Below are 26,952 nucleotides of genomic sequence, written 5' to 3' on the forward strand. Positions count from 1 at the left end.
CTATAGTCATGTAAGAAATGTTCTAAATCATCTCATTAGAAAAATTAATTAAAATTAAAATAACTCTGAGGTACTACCTCACACCTAGAAAATTGACTAATATGACACAAAAGGAAAGTGACAAATATTAGAGGAGATGCAGGAAAACTGAGACACTAATGCACTCTTGGTGGAGTTGGTAATTAACCCAACCATTCTGGAGACCAATTTTAAACCATGTCCAAAAGGCAATATTATGTATAACCTTTGACTCAGTAATACCACTACTAGGTCTGCATTGCAAACAGATAAAATAAGTAACTAAAGGAACATATAGGTAAAAAAATATTTATACCAGCTCTTTTTGTGGTACCAAAGAATTGGAAATTAAGGGGATGTCCATCAATTGGTGAATAGCTGAACAAGTTGTGGTATATGATTATAATGGAATATTATTGTGCTATAAGAAATGAGGAACAAGATGCCTTCAGAAAAACCTGGACATTTATTATATATTTTAAACATATAACAATTTCATGCACAATCCACTTTTTCTATTCAACTATGTACATGGAAATCCCTGCTTTATTTTTTTTTCTTGAATTCAGAAATTTTTGTCTTGATAAAAAAATAATAAAAGGTCTTTAAAAGAAAGTGATAGGACTTGCTGAGTCTTTAAGTGAAGTAGTCTTGAAATGGCAGCATGGGCAAAGAAAAAAGGAAAGATTGGAGTTTTGTGCATGAAGGGCACTAAGTAGTGCAATTTGACCAGAACATAGAGTGCCTGACAAGGAGTTATGTGTAATAATCATGAAAACCAGAAAGACCTGAGACCCTGTCTGGCTTCTGATATACACTAGTAAGTAAAATGAAATGATACTTGTAAAGTACTTTGCAAGTTTTAAAGGACTACATAAATGATTGTCTTTATTGCTGTTGTTTAATTGTTGTATGATGGGATGAGTTACTTAATCTCTCAGTGTACATAAACAAAGGCTAAAATAGCTGTATCTAAAACAGATGCTCATCTCTGACCTAGTCTTTATATGCACATCATTGGAAGCTGTTCTATGTGGAGAGAGCTGGCTCTGATATTGCAGAGTATCTCAATTGGCATCAAGTCTTCAGTAATCTAGTTTGCATTGAACCTTGCAAACTTCGAATATCTTCAATACTCTCTTGCTTTTGCACGATTATCTCCTCAACTCAACTGATTGAGATCGCATCTCTTCCTTTCTTTAAGATCCAACTCAGATGACAAGTCACCTCCTCTGAGGTCATCCTTGAGCCCTTTGAGATGCTAAGTGACTTGCTCCTATATCTAGTATGTAAGTACAAGCCTGATATTCTATCTACTGTGCCATGTTGTCTATGAAGATATGCCCTTGCATCATAAGTTTTTGTTTATAGTTTGTACTTTTATCTCTTAGGAATAAAAGTACAGAAACTTTAGCATCCTGAATTTAATAACAGCTCCATATACTACACCATATCTACATTTTTTTGTTTACACTATTAAGAATTTTTGTCTTTATTTGTATCTTCAACACTTAGCCCCATGTTTGGCACTTAGTGAATGTAAGTGAATATTAGAATAAATATATATTTATTTATATATTAACATTTAATATAAATATATAAATATAAATAAATTAAGATAAAATAAATTTAAAAATAGAATAAAGCTTAGTGAAAGTTTATTGACTATATTATGGTTGGCCTGAATTTATACAACTTGGTTCACAACCACTGGAATATTTAAATTAGTTGGAAAAAGTGCCCTTTCACATATATTCAGTCAAACAGAAAAGATATCTAATGCAGAAGATGCCATCCTAAAATAAATGCATTTAAAAATAATATGAGGAAAATGCTAATTAGATCTTCAAGTCTTGTATATAAACCTCACGTGAAAGTGATGCTGCATGATGAAAAGAAGAACCAGGAGCCAGGAAGCCTAGGTCCTTGTCTTGACTTAGCTAATAATTTACTCTGTGACTTGTTTAAGTCATGTCCTTAATCATTGTCTGAATTCTTGATCAGATAATCAGACGGTTGGTTTAGATTAGTAATAGCGAATGTATGGCATGTGCTCCAAAGTTGGCACATAGAATGCTCTCTGTGGGCACACCTGCACCCTTCCCCCAACTCAAGTTTGTTACTGGAAAGGCAGAGGGACTCTGGCACAGCTGTTCCCCTCCCCTTCTCCACTGTGCCTGGTGAAATTTTTTCACATCCTCCACCCCTCTGCCCAGAAGCTCGATGGGAGCACCCAGAGGGTAAAGTGAGTGGCTCACAGAGAGCAGAGCTGGAGGGGAGCAGAGTGCTCCGGGAAACTCCCCTCCCCCTCTCTACACTTGCTGAAGACATTCCTCACTTCACCCACCCTTCTGACCAGCAGCCCAATGGGAATGCTTTCTCCCTCCCCTCTGTGAGGCAATACACAACACTGGGTCTCTGGCAGGCATGGCATGGCACGTGGTCTCGGGGGGTGGGGGTGGAGGTGGAGGCAGTACCTGGCATTCTGTCTCTAAAAGGTTTGCCATCACTGGTTTAGACAGTCTCTGATTCCAGTTCTAACATTCTATGGGTGCCATAGTAGTAAGAACACTGAATCAAGAGTCATAGAACTGGGAATCTGGTACCAACCCTGATCCTCTTTCTATTGCTCTCTCCTTGGGCTACTCTTTTAATCTTTCTAGGCATCTTTCCTCATCTATAAAATGAAGATGTTGGACTAAATGGCAGTTGAGTTCCTTTCTAATTCTAAAGCTATGACAGGGTCTGTATTTATAATATCGAATACCATCCATTCTTTCTTCTAATGAATGGGCAATACATTGTGCTAGGGTATGAGGGAGTTATAAAGATAAATAAAGCATGTTCCCTGACCTCAGAGCTATCAGTCTAGTAAGTGAAGATTAAACATAAACAAAATAAATATAATACAAAATGGTGTAAAATCAGAAAGATATGTGAAAGCCCTGTGGGAGGAACTGTGAATTGGTCTAATCATTCTGGAAATCAATTTATATTAGAATGTAATATACTCAGTCATTAAACTGTATGTATGCCCTTTGAATTAGTAATATCACTACTATGAATATACCCCAAAGAAGTCAAAGATGAAGAAAAAGAACCCAAATATGCATAGATATTTAGAGTGTCAATTTTGATTATAGCAAAGCAATCATAACAAAGTAGGGGCCCATTATTAGGGAGGTGAGTAAACAAATTATCATTTGAAAATAGAATTGAATTTTATTGTACTGTGAGAAATGATGAATGTCACAGTTAAAAACAAAGAGGAAAGACTTTGACCTGATGAAGAGTATATTATCGCAATATAATGATCCATGACAACGCCAAAGGATTCATGATGAAAATGCTATCCAATGCCAGAGAAAGAAATGATGGAGTCTGAATATAAATTAAAACATGCCATTTTTCACTTTATTTCCTTCATGAGTTTTTTTCTTGTATGTGTGATTTGTGTTTTCTTACACAACATGATGAATATGGAAATATGTATTACATAATAGCATAGGTATGAACAATATCAAATTGCTTACCATCTCTGAAGTGGGGGGAAATATTTTTGAAGGGGGAGAGGGAAGGCAGGAGGGAGAGAGAGAATTCAGATCACAAATGTCAATAAATAAATATTAAAAATTGTCTCTACATGTAATTGGGGAAAATACAATAGAATATTTTTGGGGAAAAGAAGCACAAAGGGAGCCTGACCTGGAGAACAATGAATAAAACCACCACAATAACCTTAAGGAAAACAACTTGGAAAGATATCAGAATTTTAAATCAATTCAGTGACCACTAAGGACTTCTGAAGACTCCTGCTGAAGTATACACCACCTTTTGGCAGAGAGGAAAAATAAGAAAAGGGAGTTGCATTCATGTATATGTATGCGTGTATTATGTCCATTTCTGTTTATGATTCTTAAATTCATAATCAAATGAGCATTTATGAAACAAAATAACAATAAGAACCTCATTCTTCCAGTATTCCCTAGTTTAAATAATCTCAGCATTATCTTTGACTAGTTACTTTTCTCTCATTCCACATATTACAACAGTTTCCATATCTACTTCTATATGTCTTTCATTTGTCTGCTTCTCTTCACACAGAAAGATATGTTGGCAAACCATTCACAATCATCCCCAAATTACCCTCATGTTTAAATTTAAAATATATTATTAACATCTTCTTAATCACTTTCTTATATCTAGAAAATTAACCAATGAGTCAAGTCCAAATTTGTAGTGTTTGACTCAAAGATGTTAATTCTCACATTTAAAATTTAATAATTGATTTTCTCCAACTTGACTCCAGCACACTCCTGCCACCTCTTTAGCTCAGGCCTTCATTCCCTCTTACATGGACTATTGTAATATTCTACTGATTAATCTCCAGATTTAAATCTCTCCCCTTTCCTTTTTTTTTTTTTTAAACTCTTACCTTTCAGCCTAGAATCAACACTGTGTATTGATTCCAAGGCAAAAGAGTGGTAAGGGCTAGGCAACTGGAGTTAAGTGATTTGCCCAAGGTCACGCAGCTAAGAAGTGTCTGAGGTCAAATTTGAACCTAGGACTGGCTTTCAAACCACTAAGCCTCCTAACTGCCCTTTCCCCTTTCTAATACATATTTGGTACAGCTACCAAAGGGATTTTCCTAAAGAACAGAAGTACAGACAGACACCATGACCCTCCCCAACACAAAGAATACCAAAGACTCCTTATTATTGACTGTAAGGCCAAATATAGAATCCGTTTGAACTTTTTCACTAATTAATTAATTTGTTTGTTACATTAAAATTCCCAGGTGTCTTCCTCCCACTTTCCCCTTCTGAACTAAAGGCATAATTTAACAAAAAGATAGATGTATATATAAACTATGTCTTACTTGTTTCTATTTATCAGTACTTCCTCTGATTGAAATTTGAAGTTCTTTATAACCTGGACCCAACTTCTACTACTCTCAGCCTCATTAAACATTAGTTACTTTTCTTTAAATATATAGTCCAGCCAAAAAGGCCTTCTTACTCTTCCTCACCAATGACACTCAGCCTACCTCTAACCTTTGCGTTGGTTGTTTCCATTGACTAAATGTACTTTTTCTTAATATCTGCTTCCTACCACATTCAAGTGTCATTTTCCTTTTGGGATTCTCCCAGGTACAAGTGGTTCTCCATCTCCCACCTTTTATATTCATTTTGTGCAAACTTAATACATGTCCCTATTTTCTTTCTAGGTAGAATATAAGCTATTTTAGCATATGGGAAATTTTATTTTTGTCTTTTTACCCCAAATGTTTGGCATAGTGTCTATCACATAATAAAAACTTAATAAATGTGTTCTTGACTAATAAAAAAATTTAGCAGAGTCCAAGTTCATCGTGAGTCAAAAAGGCTAATAAGATCTTGACTTTCATTAAGATAAATAAAAGCGTATTTGTTAATCATTACTATACACAGGGAACTTTGCTAAGCCCTGTGTATATAAATACAAGCTAGCAAAATAGTCCTTGCTCTCAAGGAGCCTACATTCCAAAGGAGGGGAAAAATATATATATATGAATTGTGGGTTTGGAAAGGGGTGGCAGAAACTGACAGAGGAGAGCTGTCAGTCTGATCTTTGAGCTGACCAGGAAGTTGCAATCTTACCTGACCAATCATAAAGGTATGATTCTGAATCTCAGCAAGAAGCAGAATTGGTTCTAATTATCTGTATCATCATTTAAAGCTGGCTAGGAAGTGAAGCCCAACTCCAGGAATAAGGAGGTGAGAGTATATTAAAAGTCTATCTTGGCCCATCTGGGAATGCTACATTATCTTCCGGGCACAACAATTTCAGAAAAACATTGGTAATTCATAGAACATCAAGAGAAAGGCACTCAAAATGGTGAAGGAGTCATTGCCAGATAAGGATAGGCTGGGGGACCTGAGAATGCTTAAGAAAAGCAGTTTTAGGGAGGGCATGATAACCTGTCTTCAAGTAATTGAAAGAATGTCATGTGGAAGAGATATTAAACTTATTCTGCTTTGCCTCAGAGGGCAGAATAGGAGCAATGAGTGAAAGTTATAAAAAGCAAAATTAAAAGTGACATCAGAAAAAATATTCACCCCAAATATTCCAAAGTGAAGTGGGAGGCTTCAGGAGTTAGGAGTGGCTTCCTCATTGGAGGTCTTCAAGTAGATGCTAGAGGGCTCTTTGTCATTCATATTACATTGAGGATTCTTTTGGAGGTTAATGATTGGATTAGATATTCAGGGAAGTCCTTTACTAATTGGAAATTGTATGATTAAGTGATGAATTCATAAAAGAATTCTTAATTGCTATGAGCTAAACCAACATTCGTTCATTCAATAAAGACTTATTAAAACACTAGAAGGACCAGAAATACTAATTAATAAAATTTTTAATAATGCTTTATAATTATTATAATTCCTCCTTTCTGTGCAAATCTGCTTTAAATAAAATAATTGCAAGAAGATATAATTTTACTTTGAAATTTTTTTAAAAAGTCATCCTGCTATCTCTATTTTCTTTGCCTTGTGGATAAAAAAAATTGCACTGTCACAATTTCTATTAAGTAACTATTATTTGCAAGGCAGTAGGCTGGATGCTCAGGGGGATCCAGAGATGACTATTCCTAAGGACTTTCTTTTCTATTTTCCTGTAATATTTCTATTTGCAAAGGCAAAGACCAACAGTGATCATTCAATTTTTCTTACAGGGGAAATGGGGTAAAAAAGAAAATGGAGGGTAGCTTGGACTAGTCAAAAAGAAACCAATGTTTCCAATATGGAAAAAATTCCCATTGCAAGATGCCACCTCAGTTCCCTCTGTGTTCATGAAAATAAAAAAAAGTGTGAGCACAATCATAACACATTTCAGAAATAAAGGCTAATTCTGCATTCTCCCTCTCTGAATTTGTATGGCTTTTCATATGTTCTTGCCACTTATAGTCACAGGCAGGTTAAAATTATGCTCTGAGATGCTTCAGTGACTTCTAGTGGGAAAATGCAAATAAATGCAGATTTCTGTTATTATCAGCTTCATCAAAGCAAACAAGCAGGGAACAGGGCCATTATTAGACTTTGATAAGAGTGCATATTGAGTGATTTCCCCAGGGGCAAGAGGAAAACTCATCTCATTCCATTTCCTTTTTGTATAATAGTATCAATTGTTTCATAAGGAAATACCTGAATATACCATTTGTCTGACCTTTCCCCTCCCTCCTTTTTACAAGACATGCTCTTTTCATTTCTGTAATGTAATTTCAGAGAGCGGAAGAGACTTAAATCAAGACATTCAGGCAGAGGCAGGTGAGAAATGGGACAGGAAACCTAATGGCCTTTTGATAGTACAATGGCTTTGGAGAAAGAATATTTGCTAGAGAGAAAATGGAGGCAGAAACACAGATCATCAGATGCCTTCTTTTCTCTGTCCTTCCCACCACTCACTCTTAAAAAAAAAATAGAACCAAATGTTTGGGAAAAAACTTGAAATCTTCCATCATTTACAATCCTCACCTCACTACTCAGCACTCTATTTTAGGATTCAGGAATTCTTTTTCCTGGAGGGGAGATGCCACTCAAGTAACTATTTTGTGTCTATCAAAGCCTACCATAGGGTTGAACATAAAGAGGCGTTGTGACACGGCAGACCCTTAGCACACCACAACTGAGGTGTAATACCTGTTCCAAATTATGGGAGTATAGTCAAATAATTTGACCTCTCTGAATCTCAGATTACAATAACATATTCTTCACTGGTAAAATAAGTAGGACTGAACTGAGTGACCCATAAGGCTACTAATATTTTTTATATTCTTAATCCTCAATAAATGATTGTCTTTTCCCCTTAACGCAGGGCCAACATTACATATCTAATGATTGAATTTGCCCTAAATAACTTATTATTCATTCTTTGAAAATATTTATTTTATTCTTGGATTATACATGAATATACATCAAATTGATGAGGTAGTTTGCTGATAGTACGGGCCTATTAAATGGTTGTTGAATTAATAAATTAAGGATGAATTAAATGTAACTAGTGCACTTAAATAAGTACATTAAAGGCCTGGTTTCTTTTGAGTTAACTGACATACCATATTTTTGTTATTGTTGTTCAGTTGTATCCAACTCTCCATGACTCTATTTGGGGTTTTCTTGGCGAAAAATTCTGGAATGGCTTGCCATTTCCTTTTCTAGTTCATTTTACAGATGAGGAAACTGAGGCACAGTGTTAAGTTACTTGCTCAGGGTTACACAGCTACTAAGTGTCTGAAGCTAGGTTTGAACTCAAGAAGATGAGACTTCCTGACTTCAGGTCTGGAACTGTATTTACTGTGTCACCTAACTATACATCATATTACCAGAAACTTAAAGAGAGTTCAAAGTTATATGATTCAATATGGGCTTTTATTGGCAATTCCAAAAAAGATTGGGCAATCTGACAATAACCTCCTTTGCTTTATACTGAATAATTACTTTATTTATCCCCAGTTCATATATCATTTACATTTTGGACTCCTACGTTTTCATGGATTTTGGGATGGATAACTGATAAATTGTTAGAAAGTTTTGTTGATTGATTAAATTGAGTGTGCCAGGAAGTTTATGCTTTGATTCATTCTTCTCACAAAATTTTCTTCCCCCAAAATTGGGGTCTGGACCTTCTAGTGGACACAAAATTATTTGTTCTCCAAGGGATGATGATACAAAGTTAACAAAAGTGTTATCAGGGAAAGAGTCACCCAGTAAGTGTCAGAGCAGGAAGAGTCTGGTAATGGCTATTGCTCTGTGCTGAGAGATGTTGATGTAGATATTTGTTAACCTAACTTTAACAACAGAGAGATGTCTGATCTTCAGAGGACATATATCCAGAAGGCAGAATTTACCAAAATACTATACCTGGTAGCTACTACCAACCTCTGGAGATTTATGTGGTCACAAACTTAGCAGAAAGAAACTAGAAGGGGCAGCTGGGTAGCTCAGTGGATTGAGAGCCTGGCCTAGAGACGGGAGGTCCTAGGTTCAAATCCAGCCTCAGACACTTCCCAGCTGTGTGACCCTGGGCAAGTCACTTGACCCCCATTGCCCACCCTTACCACTCTTCCACCTAGGAGCCAATACTCAGAAGTTAAGGGTTTAAAAAAAATAAAAAATAAATAAAAGAAAGAAAGAAACTAGAAAGCATCATTAAGGATGATAGTTTCTTAAGTAAGACATTGAAGAATTTACAACATAAGTATTGTGAACATTATTACTACTGGCCAAATGTAAGGATTTCAGAAGAGAAAAGCAGGTTTCGGTATGGATATGGAATAGGCTCAGCTAATTCCCTTCTTCACAATATAGATTTACATCATGGTCCAGAGACATTTTTTCCCTTTTCCAACCATACACACTCTTTTGCTCTGGTCACTTAGGTAGCTCCTGAACCAGGGAATGTTGAGCAATGGAACTTACAATATTTAAATCATTCATCTCCAAAGCATCTAGCCTGCTCTATTCATGGATTTTCTATTTTTAAAACACATCACTTAATGTAGGAGAGAATTCTAATCCACGTGTACTAAAGTGTACAGAAAGGGATGGATGAAGGGATGTAGGGAAATTCAATGTACTCTGTTCTGTCTTAGAAACTTGCATTCCCTCTTAGGGTCAATATAGGCAAAAAGTATGATTTGTTATAAATGAATATGCCCTTGATAAATGATGTGTCAATAAGAAAAATATGTTTTTATGAGAATTAAATAGGTTATTGGGAAAGGAAAAACAAGATTCTTCTCCTTTATGTTTGAGGGTCTTCTGCAATTTTATGTATCTAGTTTTGAAAAACTAATGGCTATACTGTTTTAGTATCTTCACCCCAAAAGAAGCAATCTGCACGAACCCCAGATGAAACTGGAACAGAACTTGGTCCTAATGACTTAAAATGTTTTCCTTCTTTTGACAGTGTATAGAGAATAGACAGTAAATCTGTGATGTCATTTGTACAGTGGAATCTTGAGCAAAGGAACTCTTTTTCTATCAAAGCCAGTTGGCCCCTTCTCTGGAACTTATACTGCCAGAAAGTTGCCTAGAACACTGAGAAGCAGAGTTACTTGACCAGGTTCACATGCTCAGTAAAAGTCAAAAATGTGGTTTGAGTCTAAGTTCCTGGCTTTGAGGCTGGCTCTTCTATCTACCGTCCCACAAAGTCACCAATCCCTATAGCGTTGACTCAAAACTACAATCTAAAAAAATCAAAGCCCTCTGAAATCTAGCTCTGCTTTTATTTACTTTCCACTATATTTCTACACTGACCTTCTGCTCCAGTCAAAGCTGTCTCCTCACTGCCTTTCCTATATGCTTATTTTTTCCTGTCTGTATATATACCTCTGTTCATGCTGTTCTCCCCACCTGACCTATCCCTTCCCTCCTCTCTGCCTATCCAAACACTAACCATCCTTTAAGGCCTAACTGGTTAAGTACCTTACATTTCTAAATTTATAATCTTGTGAAGTCTACTTCATTCCACAGTGATCTCTCTTGACTCTGAATTCTCACTGTCAGTATCACACGGGTTAGCATTTAATTGTCCTCTGGTGGGCTCATGGTTGGATTTGGTCTCCTTATCTAGATAGATGGTGACCTCCTTGAGGGCAGAGACATGCCTTTTACTTCTTAAATAACCCCTTTGAGTACTTATCAGGACCAAATAGATGGTCTCAAAGCGATTGAACCCTTGACCTCTTCAGAGGCTTGAAATCCAAATTCTCTTGCTATCAGTTGAAGCCCAGTGAGATGAAGGGGATTGTTCTATTCTCCCATGAAGTTATCTTTCATATAGATAAAGACAGCTAGTAAATTGTCTCAGTTTTTGTCTAAGAGAACACCCATCATGAGGATGACCTAGCTTCTCAAGGTTTGCTCCATCCCCAATGTTTTTAGGGTTAGACCTGTTAGAGGGGAAGATCAAAGATACCTCTTCAATGGGTAGAAAACTAGACGTGTATCTATTTTAAATGAGACAAGAGTTCTTTCCAAGGCCTGCTATGTCCCAAGGCTGCATGCAAGAAATTGCCTGAAACATCCATGATATTCTCTCAGGATCTAGGGCTTTATGATTATTTATAAGTAGTCCCCACAACTGCTTTAACTAATAACATTTTAATTTAATGCATTTCATATTTCCATATTTATTGTGCTCCAATAGTGTTTTATGAGGGGGTGAGGGTCTTCAAGCTTTACGTAACTGATAGTATGTGTGCACTGTGTATTTCTCTCAAGAGGATTTCCCTGCTGAGCACAAATGTAAAATAAATACAAATAAATTAAAACTCTTTGATAGGTCTCCAGAGTCCCTCCACCATGCTGATAAAACAGACCCCTTCCCTTCCACTTAAAGTATTCTCTCTAATAACAAATAAACTGATTAGAAACAAATCGTGCAAAATTCAGTTTCGTAGTCTGCCTTCCCAGTCTTGTTCCATTCAATGCAATATTACTTCTCCAAAAGAGGAAATCCCAATGTGATTGGCTCACCAAATCCTCAAGAGGAAGTAATCTGCCTAAGGGAATGGCATCTGGGGAGAAAATGGGTCCATTTGTCCACCTCCTTAATTTCCATGAAGAAGAACTCAGGAGTGAATAGAAAAAGGAGGTTGTGGGTTTTAATGTGATCCAAGTAGAGGCCTGGGAAAAGATCTGGTAGTAAAGAAGACTGGGGAAGAGGCTTCAGAGAAGTCCTATGAGCAAAAGCAGTAATGCAAATGGGAAGAAGGTGGGGATTATTGGAGCAGTTAGGTGGTGCAGTGGATAGAGTTCAGGGCCTGGGGTCAGGAAAATTCATCTGGTCTAAGATACTAGCTGGAAGCCCTATTTGACTCAGTATTGTCATTTGTAAAATGAACTGGAGAAGGAAACAGTAAACCACTCGAATCTTTGTCAAGAAAACTCCAAACAGGGTCAGATACAGCTGAACAACAACAACAAAAAGCTCTACTATGTGCTGAGCACTGTGCCAAAAATTTGCCACAAATGTTATCTCATTAGATTCTTGCTAGAACCCCGAAGTATTGGTGTCATTATTATCCTTGTTTTATGACTAAAGAAATGAAGCAAAAAGATTAAATAACTTGCCCAAGATCACACAGCTAGCTACAGTTGAATTCAGGTCTTCTTAACTTGGCCTACCAATTTATTCTTGGGCCAACAGATGCCTCTATTGGATAACTGAGTTTTTTTCTACAGATGGTTAGTGCTAGAAATGGATGCTTAGTGACAATTAGATCTCAGTGATGTTAAACTCTAGTGAAGTTTTGCACACAATATTGCATGTTTTCCTATTGTTCAAACATTTTCATTTCTTTTAGAAGAATTGTCACTGTTTGTTGCTATTCAAAGAGACAAGCAAGAAGCTAAGTAAGCTGCCACCAAAACCAGATCCTGCCCATGCTTTTACAGAAAGCATGAAAGTATATTAGGCCAAGATAGATGATAGGGAAAAGCAGGATCTGATAGAGGGTAGAAGTCCATGTAGATTAGGATGTGTTCTCAGAATGCTAGACAAGGTTACTTGGGGCTTCTTCCTTAGGGTCTTTTTTTCTTTTTTTTCCCTAAGCAAGCATGTGACATATAAAAGCAAAGGTTTTGAGAAGTGCTTCTCTGAAAAGGAAGTCTTTTCTTCCCCCCCCAAAAAAAAATACCAATTTATTTATTTATTATTATCTCTCTCCTCCTGCTGCTCCCCTCCAAATAAACAATAATAAAAAAAAAACACCTTCAGAAAAATGCAGAGTACAGGAAGCCTATTCTTACACTGAAGCCTTTTCTTTTTCTTCAGAATTATGAAAAGAGGATGCAAGTCAGATTTACAAACAAAAAATGTAGTTAGGCATATTGGGGTTTGAAGCTGTTTCTCTCTCTCTCCTCTTAACTCCCCCCAAAAATGAAAATGTAAGTTTGGTCTGAAAGCAAGGATATTTATTTAGATGAACAATAACAGTACTATTTTTTTAAAACCATATGATGTTTACTAGAAAATATCATGCTTCTTTTTTAAAATTTTTTATTTTTAGAAAAATTTTCCAAGGTTACATAATTCATATTTTTACTTTATCCCTCACCCCCTCAAACCCCACCCCCTACATACCTAACTTGCATTTCCACTGGTTTTAACATGTGTGGTCAGTCAAGACTTATTTACATATTATTGATAGTTACATTGCTATGGTCTTTTAGGGGCTACATCCCCAATCATGTCCTCATCAACCCAAGTGTTCAAGCAGTTGTTTTTCTTCTGTGTTTCCACTCCTGTAGTTCTTCCTCTGAATGTGGGTAGCGTTCTTTTCCAAAAATCCTTCAGAATTATCTTGGGTCATTGCATTGCTGCTAGTATAGACATCCATTACATTTGATTTTACCACATTGTATCAGTCTCTGTGTACAATGTTCTTCTGGCTCTGCTCCTTTCACTCTGCATCAATTCCTGGAGGTCATTCAATGGAATTCCTCCAGTTCATTATTCCTTTGAGCACAATAGTATTCCATCACCAACATATACCACAATTTTTTCAGTCATTCCCCAATTGAAGGGCATTCCCTTGCTTTCCAGTTTTTTGCCACCACAAAGAGTAGAGCTACAAATATTTTTTGTGCAAGTCTGTTTATCTATGATCTCTTTGGGGTACAAATCCAACAATGGTATGGCTGGATCAAAGGGCAGGCATTCTTTTATCGCTCTCTGGGCATAGTACCAAATTGCCATCCAGAATGGTTGGATCAGTTCACAGCTCCACCAGCAATGCATTAATGTCCCAATTTTGCAACATCCCCTCCAACATTCATTACTCTCCCCTGCTATCATTTTAGCCAATCTGCTATGTGTGAGCTGGTACCTCAGAGTTGTTTTCATTTGCATTTCTCTAATTATTAGAGATTTAGAACACTTTCTCATGTGCTTATTGACTATTGATTTCTTTATCTGAATATTGTCTATTCATGTCACTTGCCCATTTATCAATTGGAGAATGGCTTGATTTTTTATACAATTGATTTAGTTCCTTGTATATTTGAGTAATTATACCCCTGTCAGAGTTTTTTGTTATAAAGATTTTTTCCCAATTTGTTGTTTCCCTTCTGATTTTGGTTGCATTGTTTTTGTTTGTACAAAACCTTTTTAATTTAATATAATAAAATTATTTATTTTACATTTTGTAATTTTTTCTAACTCTTACTTGGTTTTAAAATCTTTCCTTTCCCAGAGATCTGACAAGTATACTATTCTGTGATCACTTAATTTACTTAAAGAAGGAAACTGTACACCTATCTTGGCGTAGGGTGTGAGATGTTGATTTTTTTCCATGGTTACATGATCCATGATTTTTCCCACTCCTCTTTCCTTACCCTCCTGGAGCGTGCTGATAAGCAATTCCACTGGGTTATACATGTATCATTGTTTAAAATCTATTTCCATGTTATTCATATTTTCAATAAAGTGATTTTTAACATCAAAACCCTAATCATATCCCCATCAAACCATGTGATCAATCATATGTTTCTCTTATGCATTTCTACTCCCACAGTTCTTTCTCTGAATGTGGATAGTGTTCTTTCTCAAAAGTTCCTCTGGATTGTCCTGGATCATTGCATTGCTGTTAGTAGGAAAGTCCATTACATTTGATTGTGCCACCGTGTATCCATCTCTGTGTATAATGTTCTCCTGGTTCTGTTCCTTTTATTCTGCATCAATTCCTGGAAGTCATTCCAGTTCACATAGAATTCCTCCATTTCATTATTCCTTTGAGCACAATAGTATTCCATCACCAGCAGATACCACAATTTGTTCAGCTATTCTCCAATCAAAGGGTATCCCCTCATTTTCCAATTTTTTTCCACCACAAAGAGCATGGGAATAAATATTTTTGTACAAATATTTTTCCTTATTATCTCTTTGGGCTATAAACCCAGCAGTGGTATGGCTGGATCAAAGGGCAGGCATTCTTTTAAAACCCTTTGAAAATAATTCAAAATTAGGGCCAATTTTTAATGCAAAACATTTTAAATGAGTTTATCTTTTTCTTATACTAGAGATAGGAAACATTGGGACAATAGACCCAGGCTCTCAGACTGATTCCCTAGAGGATTAAAACTATTTGTGGGGGCAGCTGGGTAGCTCAGTGTATTGAGAGTCAGGCCTAGAGACAGGAGGTCCTAGGTTCAAATCTGGCCTCAGACACTTCCCAGTTGTGTGCCCCTGGGGAAGTCACTTAAACCCCACTGCCTACCCCTTACCACCCTTTTGCCTTGGAACCAATATACAGTATTGATTCCAAGACAGAAGGTAAGGGTTTTTAAAAAACAAAACAAAACTGTATTTGTTACTCATCAGGAATAGGGAACTGTGTGATATAGTGATATAGGACATTGTCCCTCAAGTCACTGGACTTGGATTTGAATATCAGTTTTCCTACCCACTACATGATGAGAGAAGACCTCAATTTTCATGCTATAAAACAAAGGGAACTGAGCAGATGATCTTAAAGTCCTTTCCAATCTATATTTTTAATGGAAATATTTAAGGAGAGTAGTGGCTATCTATCATATGGAGGTAAATAGTATTGTTTGGATATAGATGGCAGGATCTGGTGATTTCAAAGATACTTTCAATTCATTCATAGAATCATAAAGTTCCATTTATAAATAAATACTTAGGACCACGTTGGCAAACCTATGGCACACGTGCTGGAGGGGGCTTTTTCCTTCCCCATCTTCAAGCATGACAGAGCATATTTTTCATATCACCCGTTCCTCTGTCCAGCCTAATGTGAGTGCTTCCTCCCTCCCCTGTCTGGGATAAGGCTGGGGTTGGGGTGGGGAGAAGAGGCTCACATATGGCATGAGGGTTGCAGTTGGGACACTTGTTCTCTAAAAGGTTTGACATCACTGACCTAGGATGAAGATTTATTGAACGCCAATTGTGTTTCAGGACCATTAGTAGATGCTGGTGATAAAAGGATAAAAATGTTAAGACGTATTGTCCTTAAAAAGATTGCCTTCTACTGGAGTGAATGAAAATATTTACAGTTAAGTAAATAAAAATAAATGCAAAATATATTTATGTTTGTTATTGTTCAGTTATTTTCAGTGGTATCCAATGCTTTGTAACCCCAGATGAGGTTTTCTTGACAAAGATTCTTGAGATGTTTGCCATCTCCTTCTCTACTTCATTTTACAGATGAGGAAACTAAGGTAAACAGGGTTAAGTGACTTGCCTGGGGTCACACAGAATCTGAGGCCAGATCTGAATTCATGAAGATGAGTCTTCCTGATTCTAAGTCCAGTGCTGCATCACCCATTAAGGAATACTAAAATTTGGGTGGGAGGGGGACATTAGGAGAATCCTCACATAATGAGTGACACTTGACCAAGTGTCACCCCCCATGAAGGGGCCTAAAATTTTGAGGGTCAGGGGTAGGGAGCTAAAATATTCCAGCTGGGGGGACAGCCTATAGGGAGGTACAGTGATAGTAGATGAATGTATAGATAGTAGTCATGATCCAGGGAAACAAGGAAGACCATTCTGGCTGAAACAGAAGTAAATGGAGAGGATTAATGTGAATTCAGACCAGAACTCTGACTGATTTGCCTTTCTTATTAACTAACATTTATTGAGCAGTGATAAGCAGTATACTAGCCAAGAAAGTACAAGACAAAGTGCTCACTGTATAATTGGCAAGACCAAAGATAAGCTTATAAGGATTACTAACAATGTCCATAACTCCTAAGTGAAGTACTGAAATGGTAAAAGCTTCAGTAGTTCAGAGGAGAGAGTGTCACTGAGCACTAGGGTGATAAGGAAAGACTTTTGGAATAAATGGATGAATGAACCAAAAAGCATTTATTAATCACCTACAATGTGCCAGGATCTGTGCTGCTACCACCTCATGGAGGGGAGGACACTTGAATGCAGATAGAGATAAAAGTTAAGACACTGAGAGAGTGTCAAACAAAGAAAGAGGTGGGAAAAATAACAAAAGTGGGGTCAGCTAGGTGACTCAGTGGATTGAAAGCCAGGCATAAAGACAGGAAGGCCTGATTTCAAATCTGACCTTAGATATTTCCTAACTGTGTGATCCTGGGCAAGTCACTTAACTCGCATAGCCCAGCCCTTCCTACTCATCTGCCTTAGAGTCAATACACAGTTTTGATTCTTAGAGGAAAGGTAAGATTGTTTTTTTTGGTTTGTTTTTGTTTTTTTGAGGAATGATAAAAGTGGGTAAGACAAGACAGGCAATGTAACTTGCATAACATACTAGGAGAGCAATGAATAGGTGAAATTGGCTGTTTCTTCTGATAGGAGTTAGACTTATATAAACAACATCTAGAATCCCTTCATATTTCTCTATAAATCCTTTAATTTTTTTTCTGTGTTTGGGATACAGATGACCAAGATTCCCTTGTGCAGAGGCCATTAGAGGTCTCGTTTCTGTTGACTGCATTAAATGGGAAAAAAACAAAATCCATCAGAGCAGAGAGTGGCAGAACTTTCTGTTCCTGACTGTAATTATACAGAAGAGAAGTATCCCATATGTTCTGAGACATCTCTATCACTCTCCCCCAGGCGATGTTTGCCTGGGGTAGCATTTGTTAAAACAACACCATTCTGGTAGCACTTTTTGCATTGCCTCTTGGAGATGTGAGATAACTGTTTTTTGCTGCCCTACCTTATAATGGACTTCATTTTTCTTCCTGCAGCTTATGGGCACCTGGTTTCTAGCTGAATAGTCTAACTGCCCATAGAACACCGCTCTATCACAGGGCCAGCCTAGAGGGCAACAGAAAAGGCTAAGCTTACTCACTGTACTAGGGACACATTCTGACTAATATATTTTCATCCTGTCTTCCATAAGGGGGTAGATATAATGACCCTCCCTGTCTTGCTATTAAGCCTGCTGGGAAATGATGGTAAGCCTGCAGGAAGCTAGTGGTTTTTTTTTTTTCCCCAGGATCACTTCTAAGATAGTAAAAAGTGCCTAGGAAGCAACTCTTACACTTTTAAGTGTAGTTTTCCTAAAGCAAAGAGCAAAATGTCCTTTAAAATACATCTTACTGATGCTTTTTGTCTTTACATGATGAGCATTTCTTACCTCCCTCCAGACTGAACTCTCCCATGTAACAGAGGAAAAACATTAAGCCAAAACATTTGATACAAAGGCTCTACCTGAAATGTATACAATATTATATTCTAGTACTTTCCCTACTTTTTCCAGTTAAAAAAACTGATTGAATCAAGGAAGGATATATATTTCCTTATTACTTCATTGTTTCCTCCCATTACTCCAACTTCAGCATCCTTTTAGTGATCTTTTCAGTAACACTGTTTTAATTTCTTGGTTCTGTTTATTTCTCTCTGCATCAGTTCTTGCATTTGCATGTTTCAGTTCTTCATATCTGTCAACTCTTACTGTACAATATATTCCATTGCATCCTCAATAATATGTCCCCATTCCTCCTACATCCAAGTCTTTTGCTACCACAAAAATGACCACCATGTGGTATAGTATACTTTACTATATATATATATACTTTAGTATACATTGGCCCCTTGTTTTAGTCCTTAATTTTCTTGGACATAAATGCTCATTATTTGATTTATGGGCCAAAGAGTATATGTGAACAATTTAGTCACTTTCTGTGAATAATTCCAAATTGATATACCAAAGGGATACTTGGATAATGGCTTAATCATCAATAAAATGGTTGTCCTTCCACAGTCCTTCAACACTTATTATTCCCATTTTTTGTTATTGTTGCCAATTGACATGAAGTGAAGTGAAACCTCTGAGCTGTTATAATTGAATAGAACTTTCTCAGGATACCAAGCACTGAAAGATTGTTCTTTAAGAGATCTAGTCATTACCAACATCAAGATAAACTTGTACTTACACTCATCACCATCTGATATCCCATGTATCTATCTGCAAAACAGATTTTGTCCTTTATTCCTTTCAATTCTGTCAGAAAACAATGATTGGTAACATGTTTTTCCTCCAAATTATGGTACATTTGAATTCAAAAAGCATTTAATAGTTGCCAATTATGTGAAAAATCCCATGCTAGGTGCTAAGGCTATAAAAACCAAAAGTCTCTACCTTCAAAGTGTTTATGGCTTACTTTTAGCTAGTTAAATTGAATTTTCTTCATCTTGCTTTGGAAATAAGACTACTGAGCTTGCAGATCTTGTTTATTTGTCTAGTCATGTCACCTATTAGTAGAAGTCTCCAGGCCTGTCTCTTTTAAATTTTAGTTTCTTAATCTGTAAAATGAGAGACCTAAATAATATTGAGAAATGTATCGAGCTCTGACATTTTATTATGCTGGTTTTGAATTTATCATTGCTTTTTATAAGAGGGGTTGAAGGTAATAAGGGGAGAAGGAGAAAAGGGGAGAGAGAGAAAGAGACAGAGAGAAGATAAGAAAAGAGGAGAGAAGAAAGAGTTAATAGAAGAGAGATCCTAAAATGCCAACTGGGTAATTGGGGGTTTTGAGAGGCATGATAAAAAATTCAGAAGAAAAGGCAATTGAGATGTCCAGGAAGATTATATAGTTTCATTAGTCAGTTGACCAGTTCAAGGGAATTCATAGAAACAAATGCAAATGCCTTTGCAAGTCTCCCTCTAGTGAGTGAATTTTCCTCCCACAACCATTGAAAGACATTTAAATGCAGCCTCTAACTTTGGAGGAGGCACTGAAGAAAGAAAGATGCCAGGAAAATAATAATATTTCTGCACTGAAAAGAAAAGAAAATACTCGTTATCTGCCCAGATAGGCACACCTGGACATGTGCACACACAGAGAGAGAGGTATAACTTATCTCTTTCCATGAATTCAATTTCCATTAAAGGTAGGCACAGATTCAAAAATGTTCTGTGTGTCAGGTCTCAGTCTTGCTAATAGCCCCTCAGGGATAAAAAGATTATTAAAAGATTATTTAAGACAATGGGATGACACATTTTACTGAACTTTAGGATTCTTAGGAAACTTTAGAACTTTCCAAGCTTTACTTTTCTTGAAAAATGAAGGTGAAACTCTCTCCCACGCCTTGTTTCAGAAGGAAAACAACCCTCTCTACATATACTTTCCTGTATAAATTGACTAATTTATATTTTATGGCACTGCTGGCTCATAAAAGCAAAATAAATATAAGCAACAGCTGTCTTTCCTGGATGCCTCCCCTGACAATGTCTCTCAGAAACACTGGGAAGCCAATGTTTCACTTATACTGGGAAGCCAATGGACACAGACTGAAAGAGCTGCAACTTTTTGCCTGTCCTGGCATTTAGATCTCTTAGGCTTACAGCCCCCTCTACTGGGTGGATTTCCCCAGAATCAATCCCTGATCTGTCTACATCGCAATTATAGCCTTCTTTGAATTATAGTGAATTTTATTTTGCCCCTGGAAATTAGAACTTTTCCTTATGCTCAAGATTGCCTCCTAGGGGAAGATATCTAAGAGGCAGGTCTACATATCTACCAGGCTAAAATGGAGTCAAAGTTTAACTTATACCATAAAGATGAACCATCAGAGCCATTTTTCCAGTCCCAGGGACCATCTGAATTATAAAAGGCAAGAAGGTGTAAAGGATAATGTCTTTATTATCTATTTGCAACATTTCTGACTTGAATTTTTTGGCTTAAAAACCTACATATGTATTTTCAAAAAGGGCCTTATTGACCAGAACCTTCACTCTTTGCTAGAAGGGTCTCAAAAAGCTTTTGCATCCTTCTCCCAGTAGGACAGGATGATAGCATTCCTTAAGCTGCCATTTGGAAAGCTTTGATTGGCACTACCAATTAACTAGGAAAAAGAAGGAAACCTCTTACAGCAGACTTAAGAGTCAAGGAAATACATCCAGTAAGTACATTTTTTTTATTCTCCCACCAATCCTCAAGCCAATATTGAAAGCATCTCTTATCCTGTATAACCTCAGGAAGATAATGCAGGCAGAGTATGGAATGAAATGGTATGATATTGGAAGAGGAGCATGTTATTTCACGAATGGGAGATAGTGAAGTTCTTTTTCCCCTTTTACATGGCAGAGTGAAAAGTATATTGAACTTGGAGTCAAGAAACCTAAATTATAGTTTTATTTCTCTATTACTCACACCAGACAAGCCAGATCAATTCTCTTGGTCTCCATTTCCTCAGCTATAAGATATATTAGACTAATTGATCTCTAAGGTCCAACCCCCCCCCCTTAACTTTCTGAGATTCTAGAGTTATTTTCCTAGGGAGTACTATGTTTAGAGGAGGGTAAGAGAATTAAAAGCAAATGACAATGAGCATGGTGGCATGTGCTTGTATTATTTTGGTGCCTGGGATTTTGAAGCTGGAAGATCTCTAGAACCTGGGAGTGATGAGTAGCAGAGGGTTAAGTCAAATAGGAATCTATACTAATTTCATGGATAGTGGTGGTGAGGGAAAGAGAGGCAACTACATTGCCTATAGAGGGGTAAATCAACCAAGATTGGAAACAGAATAGAGCAAAGATTCCTTGACCTCAAGTCTCTAGTCTAGAGGAATCCCAGGTCAGAAAGAGCACTATCCTGATTCTAGAAATGAAGCTGGCCAAAGAAAGCGGACCTTGGTGAAACCAAAGAAATGATGACATGAACAAAAGATCCTCTGAGAGATGCTTTTCCTTCTGTTTTAGATACATTTCCCATAGTTTTATGATGAGAGCTTTAGCACAGATGTATGCATTCTGCTTGTGTCTCAAACATCACTAATTTCTCTGAGATATGCAACACACCCACCTTTATAAACAGGGCTTAATATGTCACAAATAATATATACCTATGCTTGTACCCCAGACACCACAGCACCTCACTCAGGAATGTCACTTAATCCTTCTTGTTTATGCTCCTCACCTTCCTTTATGATCATGTAGTCTCTGTTCTTTTAAGATATTAAAATCCTGAACCCCTTTTCCTCAACTGAGGTAGATTTCTCCCGCACCTGCCTCTTGGCCATTTGACCTGATAAATTATTTTATTATCTAAAGAACTATCAGAGCCAGGGAACTTTTTTTAAGAGGATGACCTCAAGAACCAGATAAGATCAAGTTTTCCCAAAACAAGTGGCTTGCATAGCATGTGAACTACAAGTAGCTTGTCAGGGAGAAATCCAGTATTAAAAGTTTTGCTTATTTTAAAAACAAGCAACTACTTTAAAGACAGTTCTAATATTTTGAATCAGAAAGTTTCTAAAGAGTATAGGTTATACATAATATTTGTAGAGATAGGCAAATAAGCAAATGAGAAAAAGGATGACTGACAAAATTGTATTAGTTCCAAGGTGTCATTTATATCAATCAAGTGTTTATTACAAATGAATGATTATATTTGCATCCCAGAATCTCAAATATTAGAGGGGACCTCGGAGATCACTTAGTAAAACTGATACCCAAAACACAAATCCACATTAAAGATAGCACTGACAAATGGTCTTCTAAAAACTGGGAGCATGACAGAGACCTTTTAAAATGGAGAATATGTTACCCAATAATGCCCCCTTCCTACTCTGGGCAGGAAGTATCCCCCACCTATCCACCTACACACTGATTTACACTTCTAATAAAGGCTAATCTAAGATATCCCATCTCTCCAAAATCTTTTCTCTCTATAGAGTTTGGATCAGAGTTTGGAGTGCTAAAGGACCTGCTAGGATAAAATTCTTCTGCACTGACTTTTCTGGGAGCAAAACATGGCTTTGGGGAAAGGGACCATGGTGACTTAAAGTGAACAGAGTACCCTGACACAGCAGCTTTGAATCAGCAGATAAAATTGTCTGAATTTCCCCAGGGCAAGCCAGAGAAAAGCCAATCTTCTAAAGAAAAGGCAGCATTTTAGAGATAAGTCTTTCTTTCTTTTCCTCTCTCCCAGATGGAGACTATAAAAAAATCTTTTGCTTGGAGAGTTCTGTTGGGTATTAGGGGCCTCCTTTCTTACACTGATTGGGCAAATCTATTTTTTTCTAATTATTATGAATGTGAAGCCCTTCTAAAGGCTAAAAGACCCCTTGTTAATTAGTTGATAAAACTATATATATATATATATATATATATATATATATATATCAACTGAGGAGGAACTGAGTAACTGAGTTGAAGTCAGCCAGGCATGTTGCACTTATGAGATGACAGAATGACCTTTTTAGAAGTTACAAATCAGTGGTCCCCAATCCAGGGCAAATCCTCTAGAATCTTCATCCTTCACTAGCTTTTCTCGTAACTGGGCTAGTACAACTTCACCAGATACTTCTGAAATACACATTCATTCTGTATTAACCACACCAGAGCAGCCTATATTTCTTTTTCAAGTATGATCTTATATTTCCTAACCATTAACCTCCTCACCACCTTCTAATTCTGGTCCTACTTTCAAATTCTCTCACTTCTCTCCAAGCTGACACTCATTCGCACAGAGGTTTAAATGACTGCTAATGCCTTAAAGTAATGGCCTCTACCAGGGAAATTTACATTTGAGCAAAGAGTTCAGAAAAGGAATAAAGCTAGAGAAGTGGAATTTCTGTTATCAATCAATAAATGAAGGAGGCCTTTAGGAAACCAACATCACAACTCTTAGACATTCTTAATCCACTTATCCATGAGGCCATTTTGCAATAGTTCAGTCAGGAGATGATACTTTAAAGTAATCTTTTTTAACCTGTGTTCCAAGATTTTTTCTTTGTTTTTTTTTTTTTTTAATATTTGGATGACTATTTCAAGAAAATGGATTTTAAAAAATAATTCTTTGTATTCTGTTTTCTGCACTTAAGAATATCATTCTGGAGGAAAGATCTATAGACTTCGACATCACCAAAGGGGTTCAGACACAGAAAAGCTTAAGTACTGTTGTCTTGGAACAGCTAAGCAGCTCAGGGAAGAGAGAACCAGGTCTGGACTTGCGAGGACCTGGGTTCCAATTGGGCCTTAGCTGCTCAGACTCTCAGCCCCGTGTGACCCTAGACAAGCCACTTAACACCAATTTCCTAGGCATTACTGCCCTTCTGCTTTGAAACTTATACTTGTAATAATACTAAGTAAGAAGTTAAGAGTTTAAAAAAATTTTAACTTAAAAAAATTTTTGTCTTTAGGGCTCACAGGTCTGGCCTTTTTCCACTTCATGACCTCTCATAAAATTCTATTTAACAATCAGGAAAACTTAACTCAAACCTTCTTTATAATCTAATTAACATCAGCCTGAGCTGGAAAATATCCAGCTCCTGTTCAGAGCTACCGTGTTCCATTTTCAGATCGACTGTCAAATGTAGAAAAGGAAGATTCTCACCCTCTACACTTCCTTATAATACAAGAAGCTGAGAATAAAGGGAAGGAAAGGAGGGGGGAAAATCAAACTGGAAATAAAAGGGGATGGAATCAAAGGAGAGCTGTCAGTCAAGCATGTCAGAGAATAACCTCATGTGTCAGCTTCTGGATGGCAGAGTCCTTCCTTGGCTGTGGATACTACTATAAACTGTAAACCAAGGCCCTCAAATGCCTTTCCCAGATGAGTGAAAGGCTTATTTCACTCAAAATAAAAAGAAAAACATTTGTACATGACCCAAGTGCTTCTTCAGCTTGAACTCCAAATTCATTTCAAATCACCGGGTCCATGATTTTATTCCCTTACAGAAGGGAATCCTTATCCAAGGAAATACCCTTTACCACTTCAGATAGGCATCTATAGTCTTAAGGATGCCTTGGAGCCCTGAGAGGTTTTATGATTTGCCTGGGGTGACAAAACCTATATGTGTTAGATTCTAAATATGTCCTCTGTCCAGTAAACTCACAGCAGCACTTAAGGATATTTTAAAATTTTGATCTGTTTAATAAAAACTGTTAGTAGATATTTATTTTGACTTAGAATCACTATGAAAAAATAAATTACCGAGATACTGAATACAATGAATCTCTGTTTTAGGGCTCATAGGTCTTAATTAAGCTGAGATCTAATGACTTTGGGACTGATTCTTTTAACAAATCAGCCACACTACAAAAATAAACTAGAAGAGCTGAGATTGAATTTTAGCTTTCCTTCATAAACTAGAGGAGCTAAGATTGAATCTTAGCTTTCCTTCTTTTATTTGTGTGACCTTGGACACATCTGGTAACCTCTTTGGATCGAGTTTCCACATATGTAAAAATGAAGTTGTTAGATTATGTTTCTTGTAAATTCCAATTCTAAATCTATGGTTCTATGAAAACATCAAGACTTCTAGGAGCTCACAGATAAATAAGCATTAGATCATTTGAAAAGAGAAGACTAGAGCAGGTGTGTAGTACAATGGATAGACACCAGGAACTGGGGTCAAATTGCCTGGCCTCAGATATTTACTGGCTCTGTGACCATGGATAAGTCTCTTAACCCCAATTGTCTAGCCCAGTGATTCTAAAAGTGGACGCCACCGCCCCCTGGTGGGTGCTGCGGCAATCCAGGGGGACGGTGATGGCCACAGGTGCATTTATCTTTCCTATTAATTGCTATTAAAATTAAAAAAAAAATAATTTCCAGGGGGCTAAGTAATATTTTTTCTGGAAAGGGGGTGGTAGGCCAAAAATGTTTGGGAACCACTGGTCTAGCCTTTGTTATTCTCCTGTCTTAGAACTGATACTAGAACACAATCTTAGAGTTTTAAAAAAAAGAGAAAGAAAAGAGAAAACTAATAAGGAAGAGGGTATGGATCAGCAAAGACTTTCTGTAGCAGGCTGTATGTGAGTTGAATCTTGAAGAATACTAGAAATTTTATGTTGGATAGATGAGGGGGCAGGAATGCTGAGTTTGGGAACATTATAAGCCAGTGTGTCTGAACAAAGATGGAATAAAGAAAAGCCTTAGCAGACAAGCCTGGAAAAGTAAATCAAAGGCAGATTGCAAAAGACTATGAATGGCAAACCTTTATCCTAGAAGCAATAAGAAACTACTGAAAATTCTTGAGCATAGATGTGACATGGTCAGATTTGTTCTTTATTATGATTAGTTTGGCAACTATGTGGAGGATAGATTAGGGAGAGAAAAGACTAGAATGAGAACTCCAATTAGGAGGCTATTGCAAGAACTAAGAAGTTATGAGAGCTTCCACTAAGGTGGTTCAAGGGGTCCATGTCCAAACAAATTATTTGGGTATTTAAGTATATGAAGAAGGTTGAGAAAAATAATGAGTAACTAATAACTTCAAGATTTTGGACCTGCAGAACCAGAATAGAATATGTCACCCTTCATAGATATGGGTAGTTTGGAAGAAGATCAGGTTTTGGATGGGGAGGGTGGACAGTGGGCTGAAGGACAGAGAGAGAGAGAGAGAGAGAGAGAGAGAGAGAGAGAGAGAGACAGACAGACAGACAGACAGACAGACAGACAGAAAGAGAAAGAGAGAGAGATACAAGAATCACCTACAGAGATATTTATTAAATTACAGGCAATCCTTGGTACCTGTAACTAAATGGCTATTGAAGAAAAATAGGGCTGCCTCAATGGGAAAATAGTCCATTTTTGTCATTCTATTTTTTTAAAAACCCTTAACTTCTTTGCATTGGCTCATAGGTGGAAGAGTGGTAAGGGTGGGCAATGGGAGTTAAGTGACTTGCCCTGGGTCACACAGCTGGGAAGTGTTTGAGGTCAAATTTGAACCCAGGACCTCCCATCTCTAGGCCTGATTCTCAATCCACTGAGCTACCCAGATACCCCTTTGTCATTCCATTTTAATGATAAGGGATTTCTTTCCAGAATCCCAGCTGTAAATGAGGAAAGCATTTCTTAGGAAAGAGCTTGCAATCCAGGTAATGTCTTACATTGGAGTTTTCTACTGACTTCTGATGGAGATGATTTGGCATTTTTTTAGATCTAATTAACAATCCACTTTTTAAAAAAATGTGGCCTCAGGTCTCCTCTTATTCTC

The 26,952-nt window shown here is 37.1% G+C and overlaps 1 pseudogene; it reads left to right on the top strand.

The window, feature by feature from the left end:
* Positions 1 to 26,952, top strand: part of LOC123234250 — a 92,242-nt pseudogene that overhangs the window by 40,904 nt on the left and 24,386 nt on the right.

This window comes from Gracilinanus agilis, chromosome 2 (genome assembly GCF_016433145.1).
Source record: "Gracilinanus agilis isolate LMUSP501 chromosome 2, AgileGrace, whole genome shotgun sequence".
Taxonomy (NCBI): domain Eukaryota; kingdom Metazoa; phylum Chordata; class Mammalia; order Didelphimorphia; family Didelphidae; genus Gracilinanus; species Gracilinanus agilis.